Source organism: Castor canadensis, chromosome 19 (assembly GCF_047511655.1).
Source record: "Castor canadensis chromosome 19, mCasCan1.hap1v2, whole genome shotgun sequence".
NCBI classification, from domain to species: Eukaryota; Metazoa; Chordata; class Mammalia; order Rodentia; family Castoridae; genus Castor; species Castor canadensis.
In genome coordinates, this window is record NC_133404.1 from 23,035,146 (window position 1) to 23,046,298 (window position 11,153).

An 11,153-nucleotide genomic window follows, 5' to 3' on the forward strand; every position below is an offset into this window, starting at 1 on the left:
AATTGCAGGTTGTGTCCTATCTGCAAGCTTCCTGGGACAGGGACCTGAACCATGAATAGCCACAGCCATGAGGAATGGCAGCAGGGACAGAGGTGGCTGGGAGGACCACGCCAAGGGTTCCAGAGAGGCCAAGTAGGCCTGTGATCCACAGGGCAGCCATGGTGCCAACATCAGAATGTTAGTTGAAGCTGGACATATTTGTATATTTGTGAGGGCCACATGAATACGGTGTCACCTCACCTCCTGTCCAGGCTCTGATGTTGGATAGTTCTGGGAAATGTGGCTTTCAGGGATCCCCCAGATAATACATGGAACTTCCTGAGGCAGTGGATTTCTTTATGGGGCAGCAGAAATAATACACAAAAGGCATACAGAGCTGGGGAAAGCATTTCCAGTGCACATCACACTTGGTCTTGGCAACATTCTATTGGAGCTAACACACTCAGTCTTTCAGCGCATGCAAAGACCAGCTTAGCGGGTAGTGAGGCCCCTAGGGTCATCACTACCTCCTAAGCTCCTGAGGTGTGGCACTCACCTTTTGCAGGACAGATCCAGCACGTGTGTGGTAGAGGTAAAGTTTTGGTAGATATATAGGAAGGCAGAAACTAAAAGGGTGTTCCCACTCAGCAAGGCATGCTACAGGTGGTTCCCAAACTTCTCCAGCATGGCAGCCTTAATTGTTCTCAGCATTCAGGGCTCATGCAGGGCAGTAGTGGAAATGTGACTAGGAAGAAGGGTTCAAACACTTTCTAGCTGTAACAAACTGAAAAATGTCTCAGTGACATATAATGATGTGAATCCTTATTGAGGATAAAAATTATCCTCAATATTCAGATTGAAACAAGCCAACACAGGGGGTGGTTTGTGGTATTGGTTGGGTGGGGGCTCATTCAGAAGTGTGTGGTCTCTCTGTACCTGCCATTCCATGTCCTGCTTCCCCATTGGATTCTACTTGGAAAATAACCTGAAGCAAGTAGGGCTGTGTAGAAAGCAAATATGAACCTTCCTCTCCTACCTACCCAAGGCACCTAACTGGACTTTTCTAAAGTCTGAGGGAGGGGAGGTCAGACAACAGCCAAAGAATATCCTGAATCTCCAGGATCTCAGGTCAAGTGAGCTGGCTACAACTCTGGAATGTGGCTGCCTGACTATCAGGGTTCCATGCTCTGTTTGGTTCATAATTAAGGAAGTAGGATCACCTCTATGGGGCCCCTTTCCTGAGCCTTTTCTTCAGACAAAGGACCCCTTGGCTACTGACCGCTTCACTTCCTCATCACCAGGAACAAACCTGGATACAACTACCTACCATTCCTCTGGTAGGTCTTTATGAACCCAGTGCCTCCGACTCTCTGAAATAAAGAAAAAAGAAAATGTTAGGACCATTGGGTAGAATTGTTTCTTATTGAGGATGATGTATCAGAGACTCTCAGATGTGTGAAGAAGTGGTGGGGATCGTGTCATTTCTAGCCACTGCAAGCTTCTTCAGTTGCCCCCAGCTCCACCAGAGTTTGCCTGGTAGAAGCTGGTTTCTCTCTGGCATATAGGTTGTTAACGAACCAAAATTATTTGTGTGCCATGTAGACACTGATATTCCTACGAAGATATTCCATGTTAGCACCTGAAAATATATAAATAGTAGCGTGCAAAGATTTTCTCCCACTTGCCATTATATTGAATATTTCCTTTGCTCGGCAGAATCTTTTTAGTTTGATGCAACGACATTCTTCAATCCCTGCTCTTAATTTCTTGGCGGTTGGAGTCCTATTCAGGAATTTTTTGCCTATGACTTTATCTTTCAGTGATTTCTGTATCTTTTTCTGGATTACTTTCAAAGTTTCAAGTATTACATTATCATCTCTGACTTGATTTTAGATCACTGCGAAGACCAGGGATCATCTAGTATCAGTGTTCTACATGTAGATGTCCAGTTTAACCAACGCAGGATTTTGACACCTTTGTCGAAAATCACCTGGCTTTAACTCTGTGGGCTTATTTTCAGGGTCTTCTGTTCCCTTGGTGTAGGTGTCTGTTTTTGTGCTAGCACCATGCTGTTTTATTGTTGTACCTCTGTAGCATAATTTGAAGGCAGATACTGTGATGTGACACATCCAGGAATTGCTGTTTTTGCTCAGTATTTCTTTGGCTATATGAGTCTTTTGTGCTTCCATATCAACTTTAGGGTTGATTGATTGTTTTTTAACCTGTGGAAGAATGTCACTGGTATTTTGATGGATCTTTCATTGAACGTGTATACATTACTTTGGTAGTCTAGCGAGATCCACATATTGATTGTGCTGATCCATGAACATGGATGTTTTCTTTAACGTGTCTTCTTCAATTTATTTCTTTATTGCTTTACAGTTTTTGTAGATGTCTTTCCCCTCTGTAGTTAAATTTATTCCTAGATATTTAGTTTTTTAGATGCTATTAAGAATTGGGATTTTCTTGATTTCTTCCATTACTTATAAATTTTTTGTATATGGTAGAGCTACTGACTTTGTATATTAGTTTTGTTCAAAGTGATTTAGATATAACATTTCATCTGCACATAGGGATAATCTGACTTCTTTCTTCCTATTTGGATACTTATTGTTTCTTTTTTATCATGTAGGAATTCTAGTACTCTATTGATTAAGAGTTTGGGAGAATGAATTAAGCCTCATCTCTTATAGAGCAGTCTAGTGAGTAATGTAGTAATTTACTAGACCGAGTTTAAAAACATGACAATATGTAGGATATCTTGCAAATATCCTACTTATCAACCAATTTTATAATTCACCAATTGATGTTTTCTATAGTAATTACTATTGTTATGATGTTTTTCTAAATCCTTTATCTTTTGAGACTTAATACTATTCTTGTGTATAATAGTGTACTGCCTGTTAGTATACCCAGATGTAGGATTGCTGAATTACAGGAGACTTTATTTATTTATTGGTGCTCCTGAGGTTTTTTTATCTCAAGGCATCATGCTTACTAGTAGGTGTTCTACCACTAGAGGCACTCCACCAACCCTCTATTTTTTTTTAATTGAGAAACCCCATATTCTCCTTCTCGGTCACTACATCATTTTATAATGCTGCCAGGATTTTAAGGGGTTTCCAATGCCTCCATATAGTTGTCAACATTGTTTTCTTTTTTTGGAAGCACAGGAGTTTGAACTCAGGGCCTCACACTTGCTAGGCAGCTCTCTACTACTTGCCACTCCACCAGCCCTTTTTTGTGATGGGGGTTTTGATATAGGGTCTCACTAACTGTATGTCTGGGACTGGCTTCAAACTGTGATCTTTTTGATCTCTTCCTCCGGAGTAGCTGGGATTACAGGCGTGAGCCACCACTGCCCAGCAAAACATTTGTCTTTTGTTGAATTAAGATTGCCATTGTGGTGTTGGTTTCTTTTCCCTGATCATTTATAATGTTGAACATTTTTTCATATACCTGTTGGCCATTTGTTTATCTCTGGAACAATGGTAACTATTTAAATTTAGGTTTTTAGTTTTTGCTATCAAGTTGTAGGTGTTACTTATATATTTTAATATTAATTTCTTAGTCAGTTTAGGCTTTGAAAATATTTTCTCGCACTTCAGTTAACTAAAGCTGAGTGCAGGTGGCTCATTCCTGTAATCCTAGCTAATTGAATACACACAGGATTTGAAAACACCTTCCCACCCTTTCTGATTCATACATGATGAGAATGACTGACTCATTAAAATCAACCTCTTATAAAAATGGAGAGATGTTTCATTGTGATAAAAGTTCCCATGATCTGAGTGACTCACCAATTAATGTTTCCTGTTCGTTTCGATGTGTATGTGGTAGTATCATGATAACAGACCATGGCTGTCATGCTTCACCAAATATAAGAGCTGGGGAAACAAGTGCAAGCCATGAAGGAGACACAAGCAGATACATACAATTAGTGATGCAGCTCCATATGGAAAGTGGGTCATTGATCATTTAGCTTAGGGTTAAATAAATAGCCATTATTTTAGATTGCTATACTTTACTTCCACCACATTCCTATGCCAGAGGCCAAACTTGCAGATTGCAACATGTCAGATCCAGTCTTTTGGCCCAACACCCCATATAATAAGCAGTGGTGCAGGTCAGAGCACCACTCAGCATTCTGGCCATGTACTGGAAAAAGAAAAGGCATTTCAGTCCATCTTTGGGGTTCAGACATGAACTGTAAGTTTACAAAGAGGAAAATGAGGGCAGGATGAGGTACGCATAATTATTAAATAGTCCAGGACCAGGTCAAATGTGTTGTCTACTTGAACACAATCTTGGGATTGGTTAGCGAGGGCATTGTAATGATAAGAAAGTCATTGTTGCTAAAGGGTAATTTCTACTCTTCTCACAAGATGTTTACCCATCATCCCTGTCTTTTCTGAAGTTGGGTGATCTTGTGGTAGACTAGCAGTAGAAAAATGCCATGGAACTCCACAGATACCATGTAACTTTTTCTCATCACATTTCATGTTAAACTCATCTCAACACAATGTTACCTTTTGCTGTTGTAAATTTTAAAACAAAAGTCTTGGGATGATTTCAACCTCCACTGTCCATCAGATAAAACCATGAACATCATTCACACCCTAGCTCAACCCACCACCCTAGCCTGAAGACCACTCAATCCCCTCTCCACTCACCATTTCTACATGATCAACAACTACTCATGTTTTTCCCCTCCCACAAGTTAGTGTGAGAGCTTTCTCTCTGTGCTTCCATCTTCCACCTGGCCCACCATGGGCTTTTGTATCTCCTTTCCCTAAACCTTTAATACATTTTTATTATCACTGTCATTTCATCTACATATCCTGGATGAGTCCATGTAGGACATAAGAATCAGGAATTTCTGTTTGCCATTGACCCTTCAGCACTTTCAGAAGACAAAGGCTCAGTGCAAATGAGACAGATGCATAAGGGAGACAAGCATATGGAGATGCAAGTGAAGATACAGTAGATTGGACTTACCATGGTATTTTTGGGAACCAAGTTTTCTGAGGTGAGGGGTCAGAGGCAGGTCTGTGTTTATATCAGGATGGCTGTGGCTGAAGAGCAGAAAGTGGAGTATCCAAACTATCCACAAGAGGGTTGGGTTTTGGTACATTGTGGAGACCAATGGGGTGATGTTGAGGTCACTTAGTTGTCTGGAGCAGCATATGTTACAGGACAGTGAGTAAAGCTATCTACCTCAGTCCTTGCTTCCAGTGAAGAATAGGCAATACATTAAAATATAGTAAAACTGAGAGTAAAGCATATTTGGAAATGATACATTCAGTAGACCAATACTGTCTCATCTCTTGAGAGAGAGAGAAGAAGTACAATTATTTTTACCCTGAAACCACTTTCTATTGAGATAGAACGGGTGTGAATCATATCTCGATATCTAGAGCTAACCGTGAAGGCAGAAGTCACTGTTAGATCATCAGGTTAGGTTAGGTCTACAGATTTACAATGTACCAACTTTTCTTGGGTCCACCTGATCTCTAGGATATAGTGTATAGGCTTCGGTGTGTGTTTTCTTAATTAAGAATCTATTATTTCAGCAACTGATGTTTGAGGCACTTTATGGTGATTGACCAAAAGCATGTTGTGACATTCTATGTCCTTGGTGGGCTATTTTGATCATAAGAGGGGTCTGTTGACTATTTTTATAGGACTTTGAATAATCCTCCATTTTAGGTTCCTTTCTTATCTCCATCCCTCATGGCTAACAGCAGGGTCACCAGAATGCCAACTTTGATGTGGAAGAGAGAAGTAAGCAGTGGGAACTTGTGAGACAGAGGTATAGATTTTATTTTAAGGCAATGATAACTTTTCTGTGATGATATGCAGGAGTCCAGGGTGCATATTTTTGTTTTTGGTTTTTTTTTATACCTGCCCAATACCTAGAATCCTGTGCAGGATGGAGAGGAATAAAGTAGGTTACTTTGTATTGTTTTGAACACTTTGATATATTTCTCTGTATTTTCTTAAAGTTTGGTGAGAATCCTAATAGTTATTTTAAATCATTGTTAGGCCATCCACACAGCTCTGCGGAAGATTGGTCACAGGCATGTTTTTTGTCATTTTGACGACATCATATTTGCTGGGATTTACTTTCACCTTTGGTTATACATGAATGGCTACAGTTTTGATGAAGGAGGATGTTAATTCCACTCTTTCTGACAGGCTTTACCTGGAATGTCTTTTAACTGTAAGCATCCCAAGATGCAGAGCGGCCATTTGTGTGGTCACAAAGCCCAGAACTTCCTCAGGCATTACTATACTAATCCTGGCCTAAGCCTGGTATTGTCCTGCAAATGAGAAAATCCCATACCTCATGAGACTGACTTAGTACAACATTGGAATCCCCTAACCAAGAAAGGTTTTGAAGCTCTGGAACAGTCCCATTCCCTGTGAACTCAAGGACCTACCTGATGCTGAGTTGTTTCTATTACTCAAGGTGACACCTGTCAGAAGCATGAACGCAAATTGTAAATCAATCTTCCTACAGCTTGCCAGATAGCCATTGTACTCTGCCAGTCCTAGAGTTAGCCCTTGAACTGTAGCTTTTGAGCTATCTGGAGAGGAAACAAATTAGTATAAAACCTTAACATATTTAATAAGGAGCTGTGAATTTCTCCTGAAGCAATAGAAATGGCTGTTGATAAAAAGTCAAGGGTACAAGTTCTGTCCAGTTAGAGGGTAGACAGGCATGGACATCGGGCACCATTTCTTTTTAACCTCTTGGCTTTAATTACTTTTGGAAAGTCTGGCAAAAGGGACTCCATTTGGAACCTAAGAACTTCCCCCTCTGTCTAAACCACTTTTGTTCCTGAACAGTTTTTGTTCTTCCTTTTTTTAACTATTTGTTTCTGAATGGCCTCTTGTCACTGGAATGAAATGTCTTTTGGTAGGTCTTTCCTTGTTGTTGAGATGAGATATCACAATTCGTCTGATTTGATCCTATTTTGGAGGGGAATGCCAAATTTAAGCAACAAAGTAGTTTAGAGGATTGACCCCTAGGCCTGATTCACCTGGAGTCCAGTAAGCTGTCCTTCGACAATTAGGAACATGTTGACATAAGTCTGCAAAGGACAAACATTAACAGTATTTTCAGAGGGCAGCAGTTTCTTAAAGGATTTTCCTAAGCTTTACATTGTAGAAGACTTATATACTTTAGGAGGAGAAATATATTTAACATACAAGGGAGGTAATGACCATTAGCACCATGGCTACACAGATGTCATATATCATATTAATTTAGATTTTTCCTTTGGAGTATAAAAATTTTCACTCCAGATTGCCTTAGGGGTGGAACAGTTTTTACATAGCCTCCTTGAAATAGACATGGAGAATTTGGATAGATCTTCATCCATGTATTGGTTCTTGTTTTTGAGAAAATCCTTAAATAACACTTAAATTCCAGTAAGCATAATCACACACACACATACTTTTATGGTACTGGAGATTGAACCCAGGGCTTGGTGCATCCTACTTAAACACTAAGCCACTGAGCTACACCTCCAACCCCACATACATAAACTTTTATAGACATAAGACCCACTCATACCATTCGCAACTTTTTCTGAGGTTTTTAGTTTTTGCCCCATCATACTTCCTGATTTTGGAACCATCCTTTAAAATGCTTTCCTATCCAAAATCATTTTCTTTCCCTTTGATTTCCTTTTACAAAATGTATCATCATCCTTCCTCTGTCTATTCTACTTGCTGATTCTTTTCTATCTCCTCTTTTTAATTCATATTCTCAAACTGGACAAAATTGTTTCCTTTCACAATAAAATAAAATTCTTAGTAGCCTTCTATTTCAATGAAGAAAGATGAATAATTTACAAAAACATTTGTTTATGGACCCATCTATTGTGAGAAACAGATTAATGTCATTTATCTGTACAACCAAATTTTAAGATCCCTTTTGCAGTTTTGAGTTTTAAGATAGCCATTTTTTCCCTTTCATTACCCGTTAGAGTTAATTCATGAATGCATTTTAGTTAGACTTGATTGAGATAACTGATTTTTTTAGGCTGACAGCACAGATTTTTTACTGCACATCTTCCCCCCATTTGTTAATGGTCTCTGGAAACACCCCTACTAACACACACAGAGGTATGTGTGTCATACTAATCTTCTAGATACTTCTTTTTGTGTTGTTTTTTTCTCCTTTTTATTTTATTGTTTTTACATTTACTTACCTGTGTATACATTTTGTGTGCCACCCCCCCACACACCCACCCCGCTTCTGGGCAGGACCTGTTCCACCCTCTTCTTCTCCAATTTTGTTGAAGAGAAAACATAAAGATAATAGGAAAGACATATTGTTTTTGCTAGTTTCAGATAATTATTGCCATACAGAGAGATTCCTAGAGTTGCTGACAGCATTTTTACAGGTTAGCTTCATAGTCATTGTATTAAGAACCATTCTGCAGATGTTTATATCTAGTTACCCGTATACACAAAAAGTTTTAAATTAGTTTAAAAGTCTAAAGTACACATAAAAAATGCACAACAACAACAAATCCCTGAGTATTGGCCATATGGAATAATAAGTTGTGTTCTGGAATTCCAGGGATAAAAGTTCAATAGATTAATGCACAAACATGACACCTGTAAATAGTTATGTAAATTTAGAGTACTCTTAGACCTTTTAGCCATGGGTTAATTACAATCCCTAGTGGACAATAAAATGGCACAGACCTAGTGTCTACCATCTCAGAATCATGGGGGTAGATATGGCCAATGGAGACTCATTCCATTGGAAGAGGTATGGGAGGCATGGTCCTGGTGTCAGCATTTTCCCACAAATCCAAGAATTTTCCAAAGGGTTTTCAGATGGAACACAAATCCATGTTACATACATATAGACACAAAGCAAATACCAAACACAAAACAAAAAGGAAATGTTCCTTTGTTCAGCTCACAGAGGACAAATGGGATAGAACTCATTTAAGATGCTCTCTCAAACTAGAAGACACTGGAGATTAGACAAATGGAAGACTTCTTATTCAGCTTGGACACTAACCAGCATCAAGCAAAGGAATAAAATAGCTGGCTCACACCTTTAATCCCATCTTCTCAGGTGGCCGACATCAGGAGGTGCATGATTTGAAGCCAGCCCAGGCAAATGGTTCACAAGACCCTATCGAAAAACCCATTAGAAAAGGGCTGGTGAAGTTGCTCAAGGTGTAGGCCATGAGTTCAAGCCCCAGTATCACACACACACAAAAAAAGGAATAAAACATCTGAGGGGAGCCAAAGGTTTTCCTGGGCACAGAGGGTAAAAAAAAGCCAATCAAGAAAACCAGGGAAGTGATTTAAATCCTTAGGAAGCATATCAAAGAGTAAGGAGAGGATTCCTTAGATATGTATTGTGTTTTCATCCTGGAAGATTTTATAGAAACAGATCATGAACCACTTTCTGACTAGTAAGAGATAAACTGTTTGAATAACTCATATAAGGTGGTTGAATGAGGGGAGAAAAGACCAGGGGTCTGTAATGGGAGCATAGTGGAACAGAAGAGCCAGTAGGGATCCTGCAGAAGACAGACACATCCAATGCCTTTCCTGCAGGACTGGTTCCTGAGAGAGAAACCTGAAGACCTAAACATAGGGAACCTATGTTCTATCATGGCAGACAAAATTATGTTAAGAGTGCCATCTTGAGGCCAGCTTTCTTGATTTGGCAATCTGTTGTAAGTAGGCTATGGCACATTACAAAGAATGTAACATAGTGATGAGTCTGTAGGAATCAGACATGTTACCACCCTCACACACTGGAGGAAAGGAAGGGAGACACTTGGCATCATCCAGGCAGGGAGCCCCATCCCCCGTTGGAGGCTGAAACCTTGCACCTAGGTCAAAACCTTGAGATTAGGGTGAAACTTTTAGCCTAGGCATAAGGAGGAACATTCTCATGAGCCATGAGCTAAGTAAACCTTTGGGCTGACTTTCAAAGAGTCATTCTCCTGACTAGGAAATTAGTAAAGTGCACTCTTTCTAACTCCCTCCCCTTGGCACCTCTTCTTTTTCTAGCATCTGTTTTTTCCCTGTGGTCCATCTCAAGAAACAGTTCTGCTTTGTCTGTAAGGGTCTCTTATGACATGGAGAACTTTATCAAATTGAGTCAGAGATAGCATAAAGGGAGTCAGTCCTTGAAAAGATAGGGCAGTATTCCAGACACAAAGATACACTATTAGATATGGCTCCTGACCTCAGAAAGCTTGCAATTTGGATGCAAATGCTGACCAGCAACCTGACTGATATGATAGGTGAGGTGTGGGGATGTACCTGGGACACAGTAGTGATACATATACAGTATTCCAGACACAAAGGTCTCTTTGACATGGAGAATTTCATCTAATTGTGTTGGAAATAGCATAAAGAGAATCAGTTCTAGAAAAGATAGAGCTGTATTCCACACACAAAGGAAATGCCTTTAAAATGGAAAGAGACAATACTTGGAATGAACTTTTATCCAAGGTGCCAGTCTAGAAGAAGGAAGCCCAGTCCCATCCAAAAGATTGGAGCATTATTGGCAGAGAGAGGAAAAAGCAGGCCAGGGTCCTAGTGAACATGCAGTAGGAAAAAGAAACAACTGGCACTTAGGAACATCAAAAAACGTATCAGAGAGTAAGGAAAGGATCCATTACACATATATTGTGTTTTCATCTTGGAGGTCTCTAGAGAAACACATCATGAACCACTTTCTGACTAGTGACACACAAACTGGTTGTATAAATCATACAAGTTCAATGGCAACAACCACAGAATACAGAGGGCAAAAAGACCAGGGGGCTGTAAGTGGGGCATAATGAAACAGAATAGAGCTAGGGATCCTGGAAAAGCCAGACACATCCAACACCCTTCCTGCAGATCAGTTCCTGAGAGAGGAAACTGAAGGCCTGACCATAGGGGACTATGATCTATCATGGTAGAAAATGTCATGTAAGAGTGCCATGTTGAGGCCATCCTTCTTGATCTGGCAAACTGTTTTAAGTAGGAGTGAGTCTCTAGGAGTAGATGACATGTTACTATACATACACATACATATAAACTATAAGAAAGGAAAAGAGCACTGTTCTAACTCCCTCCCTTTGGCACCTCTTTTTATTTACCAGCATCTGCTTTTCCCTGTGGTCTTTCTCAAG